Here is a 25,024-nt window from a genome sequence, read left to right as displayed (position 1 = left end):
AATATCACTTTAGCAAATATCAATATTAGTAAAAACTGTGTTCTGTTTTCTTTTCTGAGTTGCCCATTTCACTTAATTTTTGAGCTTTTGTGAATTTTTTTTTTAATTTTTTTTTTTATTTATTTATGATAGTCACAAAGAGAGAGAGAGGCAGAGACACAGGCAGAGGGAGAAGCAGGCTCCACGCACCGGGAGCCCGACATGGGACTCGATCCCGGGTCTCCGGGATCGCGCCCTGGGCCAAAGGCAGGCGCCAAACCGCTGCGCCACCCAGGGATCCCACTTTTGTGAATTTCTTAAACACTTGCCAGCCTATTGAATTAGGTAAAATGAATATTTTTATAGCTTATCAAAATGTTTTTTGTTAGACTGTTGGTCAGAGTACATATTTTGCCATATGGCTGAAATACAAGTCCTTTAGTTAAACAATTTTTTAAATGTGTTATCTTAAATGTTGTAGAAAGAATATTATAAAAGGATGAGAAAGAAAGAGACAATTTATGCATAAATATGTCATTGTTCTTGATTTCATGAAAATGTTGATTCGGAATATAATAAAAAGCCCCCCCCCCCCCCGCCAAAAAAGGCTTTTAAAAGTATATTGATTTTGGGGAGAATTGTAATAAGTTAAAGATTGTAATTTTTTGAGTCCCACTAGACCTGGGTGTCCATCTGAATTCTTTCACTAGCTGTGTGACTTTTTAATTTTATTTATTTTATTTTATTTTATTTTATTTTATTTTATTTTATTATTTATTTTTTTGCTGTGTGACTTTTAATGGTTTGATTTCTTCGTATTTATCTATAAAATGGGGTAAGTGAGGGCAGTTTTGAGGATCAAAACATTATATATGATTTAATTTCTTCATATTTATTTATCTATAAAATGGGGTAAGTGAGGGCAGTTTTGAAGATCAAAACAGATTATATACAGTAAAGGGCTCAGCCTGGTGCCTGACACATAGAGTAGATGTTAGCTGCTTTTAATTTTAGCCATTCTCTTTCCAGAAGTGTTCAAAGTGTTAAATGTGAAATATCTCACATTATACATGTAATATTGTAAAACTGAATATGGGTATGTGGGAGACATAACCATAAAGGGAAAAGCAAGAAAGACACCACAGTGTCAGAAGATAAGGGGGAAAATATGAAGCTTGGCAGGTGACCAAAGCCAAGAAGACCCTCTGGTTCCCCTCAGCTTTCCGAGACTGAGTGGTCTAGTAATAGTGATATTCTCCACTTTGGCCTTTTCTTTTGTGTTCTGTTTAGTTAGTTCAGGAGCACATATATCCCTACCTCTTTGGGTCAGAGGGAGTTCTGACTTCCTTAGCCCAAGGGAGCTGCCCAGCATGCTTTTGGAGAAGGAATCTTGTTCCCTTCTATAGGGACCTCAAGGATAGAGATTTTCATTCTTACCAATTCAACAAGGAACTGTTTGGCATCCCCAGAGTTCTGGAAATACCTTATTAGAAAAGAGACATAGTTGCATTCTTCTGAATAGAAAAATTTATAATAAGAATACAGAAATATATACCATGCAGCATCAGCATATATCAGATAATATGAAGCACTTAGACTTTCTCCCTCTTCCTCCTGGTAGACCAGGCCTCAATGTAATTCTTGTATAACTTTTTATTAGAGCTCCAACATAGAGCATAAGAAATAAGAGGGAATTGTGTAGCCCACCTCCATCTAACCTTTTGCTCTAGATTTTTGCATGCCCAAAGACAAAAGTGTGTCTTATTCATCATCTTTGTATATTTCTCTTGGTACTACTATTGTCACTTTAGTTTTTTAGTAAAGGAAATTCACTCATTTGAAATGTTTGTCTTAATCCTCTATGGAAATATCAGTTTACGGGAAGGTTAAGGCAGAGCTCGTTTGGGCTCCTCTCAGAGTCTCTGCTGCAATTTTCGGAAAGGAAACCCCAGGGAAACCCCTGAGCACAGGCTTCACAGGAGCAGTGGCTGCTCAGAAGACAACACTCTCAATGCTTTATCAGGTGCTGTCTGGAGAACAGAAATAATGGGCTAAAGGCAGAAATGCTGATGTCTCCACTTTCCCAACTTAGCGCAAACATCTTCTTTATCTTTGGTGGATTTGGTGCCACAGAGGCGGCTCCAAGAAGCCTTAAATGCAAGTGTGATTGCTTTTACAATCCTTGCTTTGAAAGCATGGCATTTGGGGATTTCCTTGACTTGAATTCTTTTTTTAAAAGGAGTAGATTCATAGCATCCACTGTCAGTGCCATTTTCCTTTCTGTGATGACTTGTTCACGGTTTACATGAAAGGATTCAGGAAGTAAGACATAAACATAAATAGATAAATGAACAAATAAATGAAAAGCTCTGCTGTCTTTGTCACATAGCGAAAAGGCTTGACTATAACATAATGGGAACACAGCAGCTGTTTGATTAAAACTTTAGGATTTTTCCTGAAAACTTCGAAGCATGTCTGCATTTTTTTTCTTTTTAAATAACACTATGATATGGGAGAAGTGGTTGCCTCTAATGCCATGGTTACAATGGAGCTTTTGAATGTATCATCATCCCTGTTAGTGCTAGTTTGAAATACTCTCACAACTGGGGCTTGCTTCCCTTCTGTCATGTCCATCCTTTGGAAGGCTGGGAAAGTGATTTGTAAATAATTTGCTTCTTGTCACCATACATTTTTTTTTAAGTTGTGTTTTCTGTTTGTTTGTTTTACCATCTTAACCCTTTTGAAATGTACAGATAAGTGGTATTAAGTGCATTCATAATGTCATCAGTAGTTTCCCCCCTTATCAACAAGATATCTGTTCCAAGACCCCCAGTGGATACCTGAAACTGGATAGCATTAAACCCAATAATGTACTGTTTTTTCTATACATAAACACCTTTGATAAAATTTAATTTAAAAATTAGGCACAGTAAGAGATTAACAACAATAATAAAGTAGAACAACTATAACAATATACTGTAAGTTTGTGAATATTCTCGCTGTTCTGATTTTGTAATAATCAAAGCAGGCTAAGCATTCACTATATTAACACCATGCATGTGTCCCCAGACCTAGTTCTTTCCTTAGGTCTGATTTTATCAAGGCTGGTGATAAATCAAGTCTGATTTATATGATGCACATCCTATGTGGGAAATGTCTGTGACTGGGTATCTGATCATCCTTGAGAAATGACAGCACAGCTAGTGCAATAACTTTTTAAAATAACCATTGCTAATTTGATGATTACCAGTTGCCATTAAATGAGTTGTAAAACTAAAAAGAAAAAAAGTTATGTGAATGTGGTCTTTCTTTCTTTCCAGTATCTTACTGTACTCTTCATTGTATTCTTGTGATGATGTGAAGTGATGATGATAAAATGCTTATGTGATGAGAGGAAGTGAGGTGAGTGACATAGGCACTGTGATATAGCATTAGGCTACTATTATTGACCTCCTGATGGTGATTGAGAAGGAAGATCATTCTGCTTTTGGACCACAGTTGACCACAGGTAACAGAAGCTGTGAAAAGCGAAACTGCGGATAAGGGGACTACTGTATGATCATCACCACCATCCGTCTCCATAACTCTTTTCATCTTGTAAAACTGAAACTCTATATTCATTAAACAATAACTTCCCTTTTCTCCTTCACTCCAGCTACTGGCAACTACTAAGCTATTTTCTATCTCTGATTTTGACTACTTTAAGGTATTTCATATAAATAGAATCAAACAGTATTTGTCTTTTTGTAACTGGTTTATTTCACCAAGCATAGTTCTCAAGGTTCATTCAGGTTGTAACATATTGCAGAATTTCCCCTACTTTTTAAGGCCAAGAAACATTCCATTGTATGTATACACATTTTGCTTATCCATTCATTTGTCAATGGACACCTGGGTTGTTTTCATGTTTTAGCTATTACGAATAATGCTGCAGTGAACATGAGTGTACACATGCCTCTTCAAGACCATGCTTTCAGTTCTATTGGGTATATACCCAGAAGAGGAATTGCTGGGTCATTTGGTAATTCTATGTTGAATATTCTAAGGAACTTCCATACTATTTTGCACAGAGGCTATACATTTTACTTTCCTACTACTAGTGCACAAGGTTTCTAATTTCTCTACTTACCAACTTGCAGTGTTCTGGGATTTTATCGATAGTAGCCATCCTGATGGCTGTGAGTTGCTATTTCATTGTAGTTTTTACTTGCATTTTTTTAAAAAATATTTTATTTATTTATTAATGGGAGACCCAGAGAGAGAGACACACAAGCAGAGGGAGAAGGAGGCTCCGTGGAAGGAGCCCAACATGGGACTTGATCCCCGGACTCCAAGATCACACCCTGGGCCAAAGGCAGGCGCTAAACCGCTGAGCCACCCAGGGATCCCCTACTTGCATTTTTCTTCTAATTCGTGATGTTGAGCATCTTTTCATGTGTTTATTGGCCATTTGCATATCTTCTTTGGAGAAATGCCTATTCTAGTTCCTTGCCTACCCATAATTTTTAAAAGCAAAACAAGCAGCTTTGCAGTGTTCAGAGGCAATTTTAAGTGATGAGTAAGAACTCAGGCTCAGGATTTAGACAGCTCCAGACTGATATCATGGCTTTACCAGCTCTGTGACATTGAGCAGGTTACTTCATTTCTCTAGGCTTCCATTTCTTCTGTAAAATGGGGAGAATAGTTGAATCTGTCTCACTGAGTTCTTCACTGCAATATCACCTAAGCTGATATTACAGATATCAGATATATGGGATAGTATTTGCCCTGTTGTAAGTATTTGATAAATATTAACTGCCATGTTATTGGAATCATGAGCCAGTCTTATAAAACGCCTTTTATGGGGCACCTGAATGGCTCAGTCAGTTAAGCGTCTGGCTTTTGATTTCAGCTTAGGTCTTGAGTCTTGATCTTGAGATCGTGAATTCAAGCCCTGTGTTGAGCTCTATGCTGGGTGTGGAGCCTACTTTTTAAAAAATTTATACACACACACACACACACACACACCTTTTAGATGTTACCTTCTTATTTTGATAGTATAATTCATTTCATTCTTGAGAATTTTCACTTGTTTTTCTAGTTCATGCCTATTTACTGTCTTAGTCACTGTAGTATTAGGTGAAACCATGTGGAATTGCAATTTTTGTAAGTTATAAACCATGACTGTCAGTAGTTTCATGTGATTCAACTTAATGTAATAGAATCTATTTGAGTGTCTAATATATGCCAGAGTGCCTACTATGCTAATTCATTCATTCTTCCTAGCTTCCCTATAAAGTAGGTGTTGCTTTTCCCATTTTGGGATGGAGCAACTAAGGCTCTCAGAGATGAACAAACATACCTGAATTTACACAACTAGTAAGTAATGAAGCCAGCTTTCAAGCCAGATCTTGTTGAATTCAAAGCTCGATCATTTTCTTTTTTTCAAAGTTTTTATTTTGATTCTAGATGGTTAACATATGGTTGTTACATGTTACAGTGTACAGTGTAGTGATTCAACACTTCCATGCATCACCTGGTACTCATCATGACAAGTGCACTCCTTAATCCCCATTACCTATTAACCCATCCTCCCACCACCTCCCTTCTGGCAACCATCAGTTTGTTCTCTATAAGAGTCTGTTTCTTGGTTTCTCTCTCTCTTTTTTCCCTTGTGCTGGTTTGTTTTGTTTCTTAAATTCCACATATGAGTAAAATCATATGGTATTTGTCTTTCTCTGACTGACTTATTTGGCTTATAGTACTCTCTAGCTCCATCCAAGTCATTGCAAATGGCAAAGTTTCATTCTTTTTTTTTTTTTATGGCTAAACAAGATTCCAGTGTGTGTGTGTGTGTGTGTGTGTGCGTGTGTGTGTGTGTGTGTGCGCGTGCGCCACATCTTCTTTATTCATTCATCAATTGATGGACACTTGGGCTGCTTCCATATTTTGGCTATTGTAGATAATGCTGCTATAAACATAGGGGTGCATGTATCCCTTTGAATTAGTGTTTTTGTATTCTTTGGGTAAATACCCAGTAGTGTAATTGCTTGAATGTAGGGTAGTTCTATTTTTAACTTTTTTTTTTTAATTTAAGATTTTACTTATTCATGAGAGACACAGAGAGAGGCAGAGAGAGAGAGAGAGAGAGAGAGGGGCAGAGAAAGGAGGAGCAGGCTCCATGCAAGGAACCCAATATGGGACTTGATCCTGGGACTCCAGGATCACACCCTGAGCCAAAGGCAGACACCTAGCCTCTGAGTTACCTAGGCATCCCTATTTTTAACTTTTTGAGGAACCTCTATACTGTTTTCCACAGTGACTGCACCAGTTTGCATTCCCACAAACAGTACACGAGTGTTCCTTTTTCTCCACATCCTTAGCACATTTTCTTTCCAATTTCTACCACATAAACAGTCTCAGAAACAGTCTTCCCCAATTCTTTGCCCAATAAAGATGAAAGTTAGAGAAACTACACTATTTCTTTTTAGTTGCTGGTGATTTGGGTTTTCTTCAATACAGTGAGCATACGTGGTAGTTCTGTGTTCATGTGCATTTTGTGCTTTTGTCTCACTTTTTCATATTTGGAATATAACATGTGCAAATATTGGCTGCAGCTATCTAAGGCTCTTTCAGGAAGGTGCTGTAGAGTGAAAATAACTTAGAGTCTGCCTTCAACTCATTTCTCATGGCCACCATCATGTTCACCATTTATTGATCATCTCTTCTGTGCAAGGACTGTGCTAGGTGCTTTACCCAATGTCCCTATGATTTATATAGAGTAAGAGCTTAAGTCCTGTACAGTATGGAAGGAAACTGAGGCTAAATGGGATTATATGATTTAGCCAAGAGCATAGGACTCTCTTCAGAGGGTCAAGTGTTTTTTACTAAACCCCATTTCCTCCCATTCTTAGAACGAGCCTCCTAGAGGGGAAATGAGGACAACCTTTCTATAGGACACTCTGTAGCACACTTGGGTGTTACCCTACTGAATTTTCCCGTTTCCTTGCCCGTTACCTTTCCTCCACTGGTTTGCCTTTTCTTTTCCTTCTTCCTTTCTTCCCTCTGTTCATTCCTTCCTCCCTCCTTCCATTTCTTCCACCCACTCTCAGTCTCTTTCCTTCCTTCCTTTCTCTAAACATACCTAATGAGGTTTAAATACCAAGATTAAGAAACTACTTAATGTATTTCCTGAAGAAAATTGGATTCTTAAAATATTCCCATTTGATTTTTTTTTCTGGCACTAAAAATTTGCTTTCAGAGGAATTACCATTTTTAAAAATATGCTACTAAAACAAGTTAGATTGAATTCTTATCAGCTTTTAAAAGAGTGACCTCAGTCTTTTAAATAATAAGATTTGGAAAAATTGCTTAATGTCTGAGTTTAAGAATGACATGTTTTGAGTTCTAAGGAAAGCCTGTTTGACCTAGCACCATACTTATTCCTAAACTCAGTACCAGAACCAACTTTCTTACTCAGTCTAGGAACTGCGCTGGTGAAACCTCATCTGTTTGTAGCTGGAGGTTGCACTTTTATTCTTTTGTTGTCCCATTGTTTCCTTTAGGGTGAGGGAGAATAATTAAGGATAACATCTTTTCTGAGCAGCTGGAATCAAATTCCAGCTGACTGCAGCACCTGCAAAGATGGCACCTCTGCCTCTGGGTGGCAGGGTGGGGTGCCAGCTATGGAGCTGGTGACAGTGGGCTCCAGAGTGCAGAGATGTGACTGTGTCGCACCACTCCTGCCCTTCTGTGAGCTTCAGATGGTGGCAGTACCAGTGAATGCAAAGTGTCTGTTTTAGACTAATTAGAGGGATGATTTGTGAAACAGTGGCTATTTATTTAATTAATCACCAGCATAAAGCCATAAAACACATATTTTAAAAATCCCTGTTAGTTTGCCATGTGGTTAATAGATTGGGGCACATTAAAAAGTGACATGGTGATGTATTAAAAATGTTCCACCTAAGGTTCCTTCAGAAAGGAGTGGAAGCTGTCTGCTTTCAGATGCTGAAGTGTTACCTGCCAGGATTTGACCCATCAGAGGTTTTAATGTTTGTAAAGGCATTTATCTTTTGAATAGCATCCTCATTAGGACATGTTCTCTTGGAATAATTCAAAATATAAAAATGTGTGTAGAACTTTAAAAATTATAATTAAAGTAAATTTTGTTAATTTTTCCTAACAATGAGGAACTATATTTTCCTATTAGATTATACTACGTTTGCTAAGCATAACAATGTGTTTTTTTTAATAGAGTCTTCTTTTCCATTTTGGGGAAAGAGGGTCATTTAATTAAGTAATAAATGGAGTAGCATTTTTGTTGCAGCAGTCAGAATTGCATTTTGTTATGCCCTTGTATTATTTTTTATCTAATAGGTACAGGAATAATTGCTCAGTCTCAGCTTAGGTGGATTGTCATTTTTTTGGATAGCAAGAATAAAGATAGAATTGACTCATTTAAGAGATGACATTGGCATTAAAAGTGAGTAGAAATGACTTGGATTGTAACAAATGATAGGTTTTTATATACACAAAGTTCCAGTTGGTTTTCAGTATACATAAATGTGTCTGTGCAAAAGCTTCCTGCACTTGTAGAGTATTTGAAGCCAAATTTGGTATATCTGTAATTCACTCTTATTTTTAAAAAATTATTCTGAATGGTCAGTGTTTTTAATAAGCAGTCCCACCAAATTTTAAGATTATGTATAAAAAAGTGTTGCTCAGGTGGATGCTTTACAGAAATTGTCCAGCTCTTAGGATTGTGTTTCTATGCTGCGTTGTATAATTACCTGCTCTGTTAGAAAGGGAGCTGGAATAAAACATGAGTATGTTAAAAATAAATAAATAAATAAATAAATAAAACATGAGTATGTTAATGCAGCCTGGAGCTGATGTGGTGGTGATGATTACAATGCAGATAAAGCATTTCTCATAACTGCCGTTGCCTACTGGAGCCTTTGAAACATCTGGACTTTTAATTGAAAAATAGTGTGGTGCTGTGCAAGGCAGACATGCTAAGTGAAGTCACTAATTTAGAATACAAAAAATATAATTGATAAAGTGTTTTATTTACATTGTTTTTAAATATTCATACTTTGTTATGCTTTGTATAACAGGGAATTACTGGGTTAAATTTTCATGAACATAGTTTAAATAAGATAAATTAAGTGAAAATGTTTATGGAATTTTACACTGGAACCAGAAAATAGTTTGTTGTAGGAGGGTATATACTTTTGCACATTCAGGCCTTTTAGGGGAAGCAAATAGGTTAAGTCCTACTCTTTGGGTTTCCTGCTTGAGAATAACTAACCATCAGTTGGTAACATAATTTCATTTCATTCTTGTTATTGCTATCTTATCTTGTTATTTAGTTAAAAAAAAAATGTTTCTTGGCATAATGGTAAATGGCTTTAATGGCAACATTATCACCCAATAAACCAAAGCATTCCTCACCTCTCAGGGGCAGGTTATCAGAGCCTGCCCAGGAGAGCAGAAGAGCTGGTGAAGGGCGTGCAATTAACCTTTGTCCTGCATTCACAGCAGGGGATCTGACCTAGCAGCCTTCCGAGGAAATCCAATTTAATTTAAAATGAATTTGAAAAGACAAATTAGCCATATCTATTTTAATAAGATAAAATCCCGACTCTCCCTATGTCTGCTTTAGTTAGAACCTCAGAGGAGATTAGACTAAGACTCAAGATGAACACGAGGGAAATAATGCCAGGGGGCTGAGGAGAAACCCAGGAGACCCAGGTACTGGAGTGCCTTGTCAGTTTCTGCAACTGAGCAGGTCTTGGGCTGCCCATTTCCACGGAGAATTGCAACCTGAGATGCGCCTTTGTCTCATCGGACTGTTTGCTTGTGTTGGAGCTTGATGCCGTTTTGATGTCCTACGCTGCTTGCCAGGCTCTCCAAGGACTGCATTGTTATTTCCCTCCTTTGTCATCATCAGAGCACATTTGGTTCCCGCCACCTGCGTAGCCACATTTAGTAATAGATACACCTCACAATTACTGATGAGACTCTTAATCCAGGAGTAGGGGTTCTCTGGGGCCCCACAGTTGGTACTTGACCGCTCTTTTATGAAAACTAGAGCAGAGGGTTCTGCCTACTCTTTGTGGAGCTAGTGTTGCCAAGTGTTTTACCTCTGAAACATGATCAGTGAGGATTTATTGAGGCCCTTCTGTGAACCCAAAGGCAAGGAATCCAAAGTAGTTTCTGCCTTCTACCTGTACGCAAGAGGTAACTGCTCCTAGAAGCAGATACCCTAGTGTCCCTCTGTAGTAGCAGCAGTCTCTGCAGAGCTTCAAGTGCAGGTGCAGGCAGGGCCACAGGAGGAGCTGCTCAGACCTTCCATGTGGGTCTCAGCCAGAAGGATATTTCTGATCCACTGTCCAGGACTCCCAGTTCTGAAACAGTGGCTGCAACATGAACCAGTAGCCATTGTGACATTCCCTAAATACCCAGGCCTGTCCCAGAATTGTTCAGGACTGGAACTCAGCAAGGGGGTAAGGTTTTTGAGTTGAACAGACCTTAGGTTAGCATGATGTTCCCCCCTAGTTGAGGGATTTGCAGCAGCCTCTACATGAATCTCTCATTCCTCAGCTTTAAAAGGGAGTGAACAACCCTCATAGGACTGTTGGGTGCATTAAATGAGATAATTTATGAAAAGTACTTGGACCCTGGTAGGTGCCCAACAAATGGCAGGCAGCACTTGTGGCCTGCTGATGCAGAGAGCTCTGCGGTGCAAGTACAAGGGGCTGTGTTCGGAGGAATGGGGTCTTTGGGCCTAGTCCCACCTCCCACTAAGGCTATTTGCTCTGTAGCAGGCTAGCTTTCCTTCATATTGCTAGGCTGGTTACCTAATTGAGCAGTAGGACTTGTGGAGAACTTTTTTTTTTTTTTAAACTACTCAGTGCTGACAGTTTTATCCAGTGGATCCTGTTGTCCTCTCAGTTTTAAAAATCAAGTTTTATGGGGGTGCCTGGGTGGCTCAGTCAGTTAAATGTCCAACTCTTGATTTTGACTCAGGTCATGATCTCAGGGTCGTGAAATCGAGCCCCACATCTTAAGCGGAGCCTGCTTAAGTTTTTCTCTCTCCTCTGCCCCTCCTCCCTGCTTGCACACACACACACACACTCTCTCTCTCTCTCTCTCTCTCTCTCTCTCCTCCCACCCCCATCTCAAAAAAAATGAATGGATGGATTGTTAAATAAATAAATAAATACATAAAATGTTTTTATTCGGCCCACTTTTCCTTTCATTGTATCAGAGACATATGGGATAAGGCCGTGATAGATTTTTTGGGCTGTTTCTCAATTGTAAATGTTGTATATAATTAGAAGTGATTCTTTCCAACAGGAAGTGTTGTTCTAGATAAATAATAATTTAGCTCTTCTTTTTCTTGTTGCTGTTTGTATTTCAACATATATTTGCAAACTATTAAACCCAAACTTTCTCAAATGGCCCTTTGCCATTGTATCATTTTCATATTGTCAAAAACATAATACGCTTTCTGCTGCAGACAAGCATCTTTTTCTGTCACTATAGGTATAGGTTCTTTGTGTGGCCTTTTCCTGTACAAAATAACACCTATCTCCGTTATTTCACATGTGCATATTGAGGATGAAAGTGAATGTCGTTATTGGAGAAATGTAAAGCTATTTATTTCCATTTTGTCTGATGTTTTTACATTGTTTGCTAGGAGGTGCGTCAGGGATTTGAATTAATTATAATTACTGAAGAGACATATACTGATTGAGCAAATAAAGTAGTAAGCCCATTTGTGGCAAGGCTGTCTAATTAAATTCTAACTTTGGGTAAGCTAGATGTGCATGAAAGATTAATTTTAAGAGGTTTTTATGACTTACTAAATAATGATTCAGTAAAATTTTTGAATTATATCATTAAGAAATATTGAATCTTAAAGTGATAAAACACTTAGTCTTGAACATGCTACTGTGTAGAAATTTGTGGGCTTTTAAAAACTATTTAGAATTAAGGACACACACACAAAAAAAAGAATTAAGAACACAGAATAAAAATTTTAAGGTATATATTCACATTTAAGAAATTTGTAGTATTTAATCAACTGAAGCCCTGTAAGAAATGAATATGATATATGTACCTGAATTATTTCCTTCAATATTTGTACAATTTTATAATCTCAAAGTACTTCACTATCTCTGGAATCAAATTGTCCTTTGGGGTAGTGCAAGATTGTACCAACTTTTCTATATAATTTAGGAGAATGATAATAGCTGTACTGTAACCTTTTCTAGAGATACATCATCTAGTAATGGAGCCAAGTATACATTCTCCATTGAGTTTTAATTTTAAAAGTTGATATTAAATCTTAAAAAGACTCATTATATTATGGTAATTGATAGAGTTTAAAACATGTAACTCTTCTTTATGGTTTTAAAAAACCTATTTTTACTTTAAAAGCATATTGATTTTATTATATAAATGATTTAATAATGAAGAGGTCCCTATACTTACCCTAGGTGATGGGGCTTAGTTCATGCAAATTACTTTTCTCTGATATTATCATCATTATAGAAGCCATTGTTTGTATAATTAAATGCAAAGTGCTGTGTAACATTAATGATCTAAAGAATCCCACAATGGCTATGAAAATTCAAAATGGACACTTTACATTCCATTATGCTTTAAGATGGCTGGATTGTACTTATGTGAGAGCACCTTCTGGTATGTGCTGTAAGCATCCTGAGGCTGGATGAGAAGAGGATGCAATGGCTTTTCTCTCTCAGTGACTGAGATAGAGACCTTTCTTTCCTATTGCCTCTGCTTTTCAGTTTTGTTTATTTGAAGGAATGATTTATCCAGAGATCTGCCTGATCCGATTAATGACTTGGGGAACAGTATGAGGAATAACCGACATCTGTATAACAGTTTGCAGTTCACAGAATATTTTTAACATGCTTTATTTTTACTTTCTACGCCCTACCATTCTCATTTCTCTTTTATGGCTAAGGAAATTGACTTTCAGAGAGGTTATGGGCTTGCCCAAGGTTGCACAGCTCAAGGCTGGCAGGCCCACAGTCCAGACCAGTTCTGTAGACTCTGCAAGGAGTTATCAGGCAAATATAACTCTTGATGGTAAAAACTGATAGTATCAGGAACTGCTTTCTGAATTTAAGACTTTGAGAAAATGGTTGTTATTCGTGGTGCAGTTTATGGATAGGCTTTCATATTTTACCATCATCCTCCCGCCTCCCCATTTTGTAAAACTTCTTACCTGTATTTGAACAGGTTGATTATCTTGGAAACAAAAGAATTATCCAAGGCTATTACTCAAATCTCACTTGATAACAGATTGTTTAAACCAATAGCTGTAGGCATTTTATTTTTTCAAAAGTGGAAGAAGATGCTGTCAGACAGCACATCAAAATATGGAGGATTTGTTTTTAATAGAGAAAACCTTTCCTGAGAGCAACAACCCCCTTTCCTGTTTTGGGTCCAGGACTTGAGATTTACATTTACCATAGATGCTGTTGAAAGAAAAATTATGAAAATCACTAGCCTAAGAAAAACCAATGGAAGTGATATTTTCTGTGCTGTGTTACACTCTTGAAATGATTATAGTTACAGTCTGGCTCATTCCATGGTACTTAGTAACAAAGTTATTTTGTTTGAGGCTCTCAGATATATGAAGTGTCTGTGGAAGTGAAGGTGGGTTAGTTTTGGTTTTCTGAGGGCTAGAACTAAGACCAGTGGATAAAATCTGCAAGAATGTATGTACCTCAGTAGAAGGAAACCTGTTTCAGCCATCAAAACTGTTTGCCCAGAGACTGAAGTAAAGGGTTCACCTCTAAAGGTGGCAAGGAATTCATCAGTAAAGGTGTTCAGGAGAGATTGTAGGACAGTCATTTGGTGAAAATGTTTTAGAGGGGACAAGTCTTAAAATTCCTTGCCATTTTAAAGTGTGTGAGTGGTAGTAAAGTTGTGTGTTTTGTTTGTTTGCTTAAGTCTTTGTTTTTTTTTTTTTATTTATTTTTTTATTTATTTATTTTTTTGCTTAAGTCTTTGAATGTGAAAGCAGGGGGAAAAAGGAAACCTAATAAACAGCCGGCATTTCTTCAGTATGGCATTTCTTCAGCATTCAGTATGGGCGAGAGAGAAAAAGCACAGTAGCAAGTGCTTTTAACATGCATGGTAATCATTCAATCCTTTCAACAGCTCCATGAGGAGGTACTTTTATAATCTATTTCTGTGCGGAAATAGTGATGGCAGAGAGGTTAAATAAAATTGTCCAAGGACAGACAGTAAATGGCATTGCTGAGAATTGAACTCAGGTCTTTGTGACTCTACAGCTTAATGCTTTTAACTACCACACTGCACTGCTTTACTAGCTCCTTTTAATATAATAAGGATCCTGAAAGTACCTACATCAGAACTCGACCTTGTTAAAGAAAGAGTGACAGTTGACGTTCTTAATAATAAAAGCTTAATGGAACCAAGGTTGGTGATTCAGAGGAAATTAATGAGATTTTGTCGATTTTATTTTAAACTTAACTTGTCAGAAAATAGTGTCCAGTGACAAACTGTAGAAATGTTTTTGATAAATTAACTTGACTACAGGTGCCAGATCAGGGAAATGTTAATTTAATAGCCTTTAAACGTTCCAGATTTATTGAGGGTTAAGATAGCACTACAAAGCCAAGCTCCTAGCTCTGAATGGATTTGACATAGAACTTTATACAAAATCTATTCATAAGTTCAGTGCGACCGTTTTGAATGTGAAAGTGAGTTTTTTCTCTGAGTCCATAAAGCCAGCATTTTATTGAGGGTAAAAGCTAATCTCTGCTATTTGGGGTGTTTTGCCCCCCTCCCCATATAGAACTTCTTTACTTCTCATAGCCAGTTAAGCCTGGCTTAGACCAGATTTAGAGCAGATTTTGCTGAACATCATTATTACTCTGAACAAATAAAGTCCCTTAATAATCATCAGAGTAAGGATCATTTCAGACCTCTGTACCAAGTGATGCCATATTTTTAAAGACTAGGCTATAGTTAGTTCCCCACTGGGCATGGAGTGTACTTAAAAAAATAATAATAAAATAAAAAAATAAAGACTAGGCCATAACGTGATATAGCATCCTTTGGTCCTTGCTGAGGGAGTTGGGAGGGAAGATACTGGTGAAAGGGACTGCAGCCATTCCTTTAAGAGAGTTTTAACTTTTGAAGGCTACAAATAACCCTTTCATCAATTTGCATTATTACATTGTCCACATACACTGATATATTTATTTCTGCATTAAAATTGCATATAATGATCTGCTTGTACAGTTGTGACTAATGGAATAATGTTGCCTGCTTTTTGTCTCTTTAATTGCAGAAGCCAAACTGTCTACCCTTTTTGTTTCTTTCCCTTGATAGAGAAATTGAACACTTAGCAACAGTTTTAGATCTGATATTCAATTTATTACTGACAAACCTTGATGTTAAGTTGTCCTGCTAACTGAACCTTCTGCCCTTCAGACTTAATTCAGCTAATTCACTTTATTATTTTTTAAAAGATTTTAATTAATTAATTAATTAATTAATTATTGAGAGAGAAAGCACCAGCAGCGGGAAGGGGCAGAGGGAGAGGAAGAATCTCAGGCAGACTCCGTGCTAAACACAGAGCCTGACATAAGGCTCGATCTCATGACCCTGAAATCATGACCTGAGTCGAAATCTGGAATCAGACGCTCAACTGACTGAGCCACCTAGATGCCCCCAACTAACTCACTTTATATGGATGTTTCTTAGTTCAAGATTATTTTAAACTGAATACTATTTATTCTACTTATTTTCCCTATTTTGGAAACTATCAGGTGCATAATTTTGAAATTAATTTTATGATAGGCAGCAAATTGTATGCTATTTCAATTAATGGGATCAGTTGAGAAAAACCTGGTTATGGATTGTAATGTTTAATTCATTATCATGTTCAAATTCTATATATTTCAATTCTGTATTAATTCATATTCTATATACTGAAGTTATTTTAAATTTTTAAGCTTTTACATTTTATGAACTACTTATTAATTGGATGATCTATGGTTCATAATATTGCTGTTTCACTTTGACCCAGTGATCTACTCTGAGGAATACGTGCACAAACATTTACATAAGAAAATGTTTATGGGGGGCAGCCCAGATGGCTCAGCGATTTAGCGCCTCCTTCAGCCCAGGGCCTGATCCTGGAGACCTGGGATCGAGTCCCACATTGGATTCCCTGCATGGAGCCTACATCTCCCTCAGCCTATGTCTCTGCCTCTCTCTCTCTCCCTGTGTCTCTCATGAATAAATAAATGAAATCTTTAAAAAAAAAGAAAGAAAGAAAGAAAATGTTTATGGGAATGTTATTTATAGTAGTGAAATATTAGAAACAATGTTCATATTTAACAGTAGAAAAATAGGTTGATAGTACCTCTGTATGCTATGATATACAGGTATTTAAAATCATATGATGAAGGAATATTTTTTTTTTTTTTTTTTTTTTTTTTTTTTTTTTTTTTTTTAAATTTTTATTTATTTATGATAGTCACACAGAGAGAGAGAGAGAGAGGCAGAGACACAGGCAGAGGGAGAAGCAGGCTCCATGCACCGGGAGCCCGACGTGGGATTCGATCCCGGGTCTCCAGGATCGCGCCCTGGGCCAAAGGCAGGCGCCAAACCGCTGCGCCACCCAGGGATCCCTGATGAAGGAATATTAATCATTTATTCCATGAATATAAGTAACTACTATATGTCAGGTCTGTTATTTTTTTTTAAGGTTTTATTAATTTATTCATGAGAAACACAGAGAGAGAGGCAGAGACACAGGCAGAGGGAGAGGCAGGCTCCCTGTGGGGAGCCCGACGCAGAACTCGATCCTGGGACTCCGGGATCAGACCCTGAGCCAAAAGCAGATGCTCAACTGTTGAGCCACCCAGACATCCCATATCAGGCTTGTTATTAGGTGCTGAGTGTATTTTAGAGAAGAAAGAGGAGGGGGTTCCTTAAGAACAGCGTCTGGGAAATAGAAAAGTTATAGACAGTTTATGTGGAGCAGGAGAGAAGTGGTAGGTCTTTAGGTCTGGTGGGTCTATTATGAAAGATAGTCTGAGGAATCCTTCGATAAACTAATGCCCGACCCCTACTACATTCTAGGCCCTAGGAGAATGCAAAATAACCGAGGCACAGTTTTTCCCTTTGCAGTACACATACTTGCATGAGAAGGTGGGAAGAAGGTAGTGAGGGTAGGTAGAGAAAAAGTGAAACCATAGGCTGTGCAAATTAAACTTCTAGGGAGCAGAGCAGAGGGAATTTGGACTTCCACCTTCTTGGAAGAGGAGACATTTGAAATTAAGAGAAAAGGGGATACATTTCTTGCTCAGTGACTGTGTGCTAGGCATTTTATATACATCTTATTTGTTTTGCCCATTAAAGGAATAGAGGTTCTGAGAGGTGCAGTTACTTGTCTAATATCTAAAGTCTAAAGGCTAAGGAAGTGGCAGAGCTAGGATTCAAGCCTGGATCTGGCTGACCACAAATCTTGTGCTCTTTACTGTTCAGTGCAAACTCTAGCAGTGATACCCTGGGACCAGAATGTGATGGTGGATATTAAATGCCATCCTAAGGAACAGGCATGTTGATGCTGGGGAAAGGCATCATATACTTCTTTCTGAGTTGGTGACGGGCCTGATCAGTGATTTGAGTCAAATCACATTGATCGCCAGAGGAAGATAACAGTATGGAGGAGAGAAGAGCGATAGTTGGGAGACTGCTGCATGCAGTGGTCTCACCGAGGCATGATGAAGCTTGAACCAGGGCCATGCTACTGAGGGTGGGAGGAAGAAAGTTTTGAGAGACATTTCAGAGGTATTTGGATAGTGATGAGACAGAAGGAGGAGTTAAAATAAGGCCCTACCTTGAGTGACAGAGTGGGTGGGAAAGCCCTGACTGAGATGGAACAAGGAAGGAGAGACAAACTGATGAAGAAATCAGCCTTGGACCTGTTGAGCTTGGGACTCTGGCCTGCATTTGCAGAGCCATCAAGTTATGCAGAGGCCATGGGTCTTCTTGAATTGCATTTGTGTCAAGGAGGAATTGTTTTGCTATACAAAGTACTTTTCTTTTTGTTCTGAAACCTGAATTGGGGACATTCCTTGATTTAGAGGCTACTCTGGAGAGTGTTGTTCAACTCCAAATTTGTCAACCCATTGTAGGTTTATTACTTTTATTATTTATTTAAAATAGAAATTATGTAGCCTGCCACAGGGAGGTATCTGAGTTATTTTTTCCAACAGCCTGTCATAGCACCTGGCACAGAGTGTGCTCTTAATAAATTTTGCCAGATGACTTACCAGAGGCTACATTTTCAAAACTGATCCTCTTTCTCTTGTGTAAAACTCTTAAGCCCTTCATGGTGGTTCTTTCTGTATCTTTTTTCATTTATAATGGTAACATTTACTGTTTTGTTTCTGATTGTGAAAATAATACATGCTCATCATAGAAAATGCAGAAAAATATAAAGTAGAAAATTAAAATCACTCACAATCCCATGTTTCAGAGAGAACTCCTGTTCACTTTTTTTGTATATTGGTATAGTATATGTTTAAATACAATAAGCATCTTTTCTCTAGGTTAATGATTCTGTTGAATGGAAGGGTACTTTTTGTTTTTTTAAAGCTGGGAGACCTTTGCCAACCTGTTTTAGTCTGGGTTGGTTTGAGCTTTTACAACAGCCTGTACTTTCCCTCTTTTAAAGCTTTTATCCTGTAATACAATGTAGACTCTTCAGCGGACTGTGAGTTTGTTGAGGGTCAATCTGCATTGAGTCTTACTTGATATTGTCTTCACAGAGTTCAGCATGGTGTTTCATTGGGTGTTTGTTGCATGCATGAGTGACTGAGAAAGATGCTGCTAATCCATTTTTCCATCTTTTTGTGCACCACTTCTTTGTGTTCTAATTATGCCTCCATTTCTCCGATTCTGTATTGTGGAACACATAAATTGCCATGCAGTGGAACTGTATAATATGACCTTTGTTTATTGCTAGTTGCTTTTTAATAGTTAGATGTTAGATCTTTGGAATATTGCTTGCCTTGATGTGTGATGAATACTTTTAATCCTTTGGTCACCTTTTTTTATATATAAGTTAATTACTTTCTATTATGTTGATGGATTATTTTATGTTTTAGATGATTCCCTCTAAATATTGCAGCATGGGAACTATTAGGTAGAGCTAACTGCCATCACCTTGAGTTTTTTTAGAAGAGGTTCCTTATTAAAAAAATACATAATTTCAGAGTTTGTCCAAGGCACTTTCCCCCTGTCATCAGTGCCTCAAGGTGGAATTAGAAGATTAAAAAGATAAAGTGCTTCATTCATTTAATAAGTATCTACCATATTTATTCACATAGTTTTCCCCACACTTGCTATTTCACCATGAAATAAAGAGGATAAAGGGATTCATAGGAGTACTCTGTAACTATCTGCCCTGTAGTCCAGCTGACAGTAGCAGAGTTCTCTGGAGTCTTAGTTCCCGAATACTTCCCCTTGGGCAGCTCCTCAGAATTCATTCTTTTGTAGGAAACTGCTTTAGGAAGTGGGTTTGTGAGAAAGTCAGGATGAAGGAGGTAGATTCAAGCCTTGAGACTTTTAGAAGATGTTTTTACATTTAGAGGAACTTAAGAGAAAGAAGTCATTGGTGTTTCAAGTAGAGGCTTTGGAGTCAGACGCGAATTTGACCTCTGCTCTTCCACCTTAGTTGTGGGAGCTTGAGGATGACTATAGCCGACTATAGCCGTATAAGCCTTTTCTTGTCTATAATATTAGGTTAATGATAGAATTCTACCTCTTGCAGTGATTGTGAGAATTAAATGAGCTAATTTACACAAACATTTACCAGAGCTTATTTAACAGTTGGTTCTAAAGAAATGCTAGCTCTTGTTATAATAATAAGTATTATTAGGGCTACTTTCAGCATCCATCTTTGTCCTCATGTGACTCTGTAATCGGCCTGAGTAATAGAAATGGGTCTTATTTTATTTTATTTTTTAAATTTATTTATTTATTCATGAGAGACACAGAGAGAGGGGCAGAGACATAGGCAGGCTCCTTACAGGGAGTCCGATGTGGGACTCGATCCCCAGACCAGGGATCACACCCTGAGCCAAAGACAGACGCTCAACCACTGAGCCACCCAGGCATCCCGAAATGGGTCTTATTTTAAAACTTAGGCTCTTTCTGGCACATTGCTCTGCATTTCGAAAACACTTTACAGTTTGTGAAGCACATTCACATTTCTCATTGTGATTCCTATAGGCCCTCAGAAGGAAGGAGGAATAAACCAGATTGGGTTGGGCCTGCAAACGAGGTTGAAAGGAGAGTGATAAAGAGGGCAGTAAACCCACTGCAGAAAGCTTACCATTGTTTTAATTTTAACCTATTTTGACTGTCTGACAAGGTCACAACACTTGCTAATTTAGTTCATCATTGGCAACTTAGCTGGTCATTGGAATTAGTATGTCCCAGCTGAAAAACATGCATGAGTATATGTACATTTATGTGTGTGCATGCATGAGTGAGAGAGAGAGTCAGAGAGAGAGAGAAGGAGCATTATTGTAAGAGAATTTCTTTTTTATTATTTTTTATTATTTGTTTTAGAACAGAGGCAAGACTGAAAAAAGTCAAGGAATCTAATACTAGATTCTAGGTCATATGAGAAGCGAAATTTTTCTAAAAGTTTTTAGAACTCATTTTATGTGTCTCCTTACCCAAGTTCTGATCTTTTTTTCCCCCCACCCTAGAGTTAGTTAAAGATGGAACCATTTGATTGCTCAAGTACTCCTTCTACTACTACCAGGAAACAGACCTTTAGAAGGGCAAGATAGATGGATGGAGGAAACAAACATTTGTTGAGTTATGGCCATGTTGTTCTGGTAGGCATTTTGAGTCATCCATGCATTCATTCTGTAGTTTAGCAGATTTTTTTGGAGAGTTGTGCACGTTCCAGGCACAGTGCTAGCCATTGTGAATAGAGCAGTAAACAAAGCAGACATTATTATAGCTGCTCTTATGGAAGGTCAGAGGCCAGTGAGGAAAACATACACTGAAGGTGTACATAAATAAATATATAATATCAAATTTAGTACTGTGAAGGAAGTGAACAGGTTTTGTGTGAGAAATTAACTATAGAAACTTCTTTCCATAGGATTATCAGTGAAAGCCTCTGAGGAGGTGTCATGAGCTGAGCCTTCAATAATAATATTAATACTAGTAATAAAAATCCTTACAAGAGTTCTGTGATAGGTAGGTCATATCATTATCATTTTACATAGGAGGAAATAGAAGAACAAGGAGATTAAGGAACCTGCTCAGACCATACTTTAGAGAAGTATGAGATCGTGAGAAAGAGCCTTCTAGATACAGTGAATAGCACTTGCTGTGGTCTTGAAAGTGGGAGAAACAAGTGTACACACACACACACACACACACACACACACACACACATCCAGGGCACTTCTAGAAGGCCAGCATAGCTAAAGTATGATAAGCAGGCCAAGGAGCAGCAATAAATGTTGTTGGGAGAGTTAAGCAGGGGTCAGATCATGCAGTGCTTTGCTGGACATTGCAGGAGATTTTGATTTTATTCACAGTAAAATACACATGGGAGACATTGTTGAATTTAAGCAGAGATATGATACCAAATTTGAGTTAAAAAAAACATCTAGCTTGTGTGTCAAGAACAAATATAAGGCACAGGGCACAGGAGGTGCCCTATTAGAACAGTCCAGGGGAGGGGATCCCTGAGTGGCGCAGCGGTTTAGCGCCTGCCTTTGGCCCAGGGCACGATCCTGGAGACCTGGGATCGAATCCCACGTCGGGCTCCCGGTGCATGGAGCCTGCTTCTCCCTCTGCCTATGTCTCTGCCTGTGTGTGTGTGTGTGTGTGTGTGTGTGTGTGTGTGTGTGTGACTATCGTAAATAAATAAAAATTTAAAAAAAAAAAAAAAAAGAACAGTCCAGGGGAAACATCGTGGTATTTTGATGGCAGTGGAGATAGAAGTGGAATGGTTTTGAAATACATATTTTTCAATGGTTTTTTTTTTTTTTTTTTATGATAGTCACACACACAGAGAGAGAGAGAGAGAGAGAGAGGCAGAGACACAGGCAGAGGGAGAAGCAGGCTCCATGCACTGGGAGCCCGACGTGGGATTCGATCCCGGGTCTCCAGGATCGCGCCCTGGGCCATAGGCAGGCGCCAAACCGCTGCGCCACCCAGGGATCCCCCATATTTTTCAATGTTTAAAATTGAATTAAAACTCACTTACAGGGGGTACCTGGGGGGCTCAGTGCTTGAGTGTCTGCCTTCGGCTCAGGTCATGATCTGGAGTCCTAGGACGATCCTCTCTGCCTATGTTTCTGCCTCTCTCTCTGTGTCACTCATGAATAAATAAATAAAATATTTTTTAAAAACTCATTACATAGAATTTACTATTTTAGTGTTTTTCAACTGTATAATTTTGTGGTTTTCAGTATATTCACAATATTATACAGCTATCACCACTGTCTAATTCCAGAACAATTCCATCACCCCAAAAAGAAACTTCATACTTCTCAATTCCCCATGCCCTCCCACCCCATATCCTGACAACCACTAATCTTTTTGTTTCTGTTGATTTGTCTATTCTGGACATTTCATATTAGTGGGTTCACTTTTATGAAATGGCTTCCTTCTTTTATACCTGGCTTCTTTTCTCTTAGCATATGCTTTCAAGCTTTATTCATGTTATAGCATGTGTCAATACTTCATACCTTTTAATGGCTGAGTAATATTCCATTGTATACATTTTATCAGTTCATCAGTTCATGGGCTTCTGGATTGTTTTCTTTCTTTGGTTATTATTAATAATGCTCTTATATGTACACTTACTTATACTTTTTTTTTTTTACGTATACGTTTTTATATGAACATATGTTTTCAGTTCTCTTAAGTACACCTAGGAATGGCATTGCTAAGTCATATAGTAACTATATGTTTAAGTTTTGAGAAACTGACAAACTATTTTTCCAGGATGACTGCATTGTTTTACATCCCCACTAACGATGTAGGAGAGTTCGAACTTCTCCATATCCTTGCTAATCTTTCCTATTTCTCCTACTTAAAAAAAAAAAAAAAATTACCATCCTAGTGAGTGTGAAGTGGTATCTCATTGTGATTTGTATTTTGCATTTCTTTAATGAATAATGATGTTGAACATTTTTTCATGTATTTATTGGCCATTTGGATATTTCCTTTGGAGAAATGTTTATTCAAGTTCTTTGCCCTTTTAAAGATTGGATGGGCTGCCTGGGTACTCAGTTAAGTACCTGATTTTTCATTTTGGCTCAGGTCATGAGATTGAGCTCCTCATGAGGCTTAGTGGGGAGTCTGCTTGGGGTTCTCTCTTCCCTCTCTCTTTGCCCCTTCCCCTGCTTGCTCTCTCTCTCTCTTGCTTTCACTCTCAAATAAATAAATACATCTTTAAAGATTGGATTGTCTTTTTGTTGTTGTTGTTGAGTCGTAAGAATTATATATTATAGGTACTAAATTTTTGTCAGATACATGATTGGCAAATATTTTCTCCCATTCTGTGGGTTGTCTTTTTACTTTCTTGATAGTATCCTTTGAGGCACAAAAGTTTTTAATTTTTTTTTAAAGATTTATTTATTTATTTATTCAGAGAGAGCGAAAGAGAGGCAGAGACACAGGCAGAGAGAGAAGCAGGCTCCATGCAGGGAGCCCGACGTGGGACTCCATCCCGGGTCTCCAGAATCACACCCCAGGCTGCAGGTGGCACTAAACCACTGCGCCACCGGGGCTGCCCAAAAGTTTTTAATTTTTTTAAAGTCCAGTTTATTTCATTTCTTTTAGTGTCTTGTTAAAGAAATCATTGCCTAATCCAAGGTCATGAAGAAGTTACATGCATGTTTTCTTCTAAAAGTTTTCTAGTTTTAGCCTTAAAGTTAAGTCATTGATCCATTTTGAATTAATATTCGTATATGATGTGAAGTAAGTTCATTCTTTTGTGTGTGGCTATCCAGTTGTCCCATTTGCTGAAAAGACTGTTTTTTCCTCTGTTGAAATATATTTTTGTAGTAGACACTAGAACTTACTAAGGGAGTAGGTAGAAGGAAGGAGGAAGAAAGAAGAATCAAGACTACTGATTTCAGCAATGGGGTTAGTAGTGGTAACACTGAAATGAAGGAGAGTGTTGTTATTTGGGGTGACACAGAGTTAGGGATAGTGAAAAATTTAGATTTGAACTTAAGTTTTAACTCATCTGTGACACTTTTCTGCCTACTGTGTAAACAGTTTGATGTATGAATTTGGAATTCAAGAGAGAAGTTTGGGATGGAGATAAGATTTGAGTGTCAACAGGATATAGATTGTACTATAGCTTTGGGACTGTGAGATCACCCATGGAAGAAATACACAGAAAGACAAAAGAGAGCCCAATCTAGAGGCCAAGGAATGCTAACAGATACTGTAGAGGTAAAGAAATCTGCAAAGGAGACTGAGAGACCAAAGAGGATTTACAAAAACTAACAATGTATGTCATAGAAGCCAAGAAAGGGAGAGGTTGATAATGTAGAAGAAGAGTAAAGTAAATGAAGGAGTAAAGTTCTTGTGAAAGTGAGAGCCAAAGGGACACAGAACATGAGTAGAGAGATTAACCTTTAATGAGATGTGTGACACTCCAGTGTCGGGGGTATGTGTGGTTAAATCTGAGTAAGTCTGTGAATTTAATTATGGGAGGATAAGAGAATTCCTTTCTGAAAGCTCTTATTTTCTTAATGAAGAATAAGAATATTTCTTGTTCCTTTGGCAGAACAAGGACAAAGGATAGGAGCTGAGGTCAAGGTGGGCTCATGAGAAGTTTGAGGAGAGAAGCCGAAGTATGCAGTGATGGTCTTGCATGGGGTGCAAATTGAATCAGGGGATGTAATAGGTTTGCTATACAATGCTGAGTGTTTTGAGATTTATCATCATGAATTTAAAGTCAATTCAATCTGTGCAGTTA

At 37.9% G+C, this 25,024-nt stretch overlaps 1 protein-coding gene and 1 non-coding gene across 11 annotated transcripts in view; both read left to right on the top strand.

The window, feature by feature from the left end:
* MAPKAP1 (MAPK associated protein 1) overlaps nt 1-25,024 on the top strand; it is a 255,649-nt gene that overhangs the window by 90,349 nt on the left and 140,276 nt on the right. The window lies entirely within an intron of this gene.
* Nucleotides 2,964-3,095, top strand: LOC121474338. The gene has a single exon (XR_005983349.1). It is a non-coding gene; the product is annotated as a small nucleolar RNA SNORA72 (small nucleolar RNA).

Source organism: Vulpes lagopus, chromosome 12 (genome assembly GCF_018345385.1).
Source record: "Vulpes lagopus strain Blue_001 chromosome 12, ASM1834538v1, whole genome shotgun sequence".
NCBI lineage: Eukaryota > Metazoa > Chordata > Mammalia > Carnivora > Canidae > Vulpes > Vulpes lagopus.
This window is presented reverse-complemented; position numbering and strand designations above follow the sequence as displayed.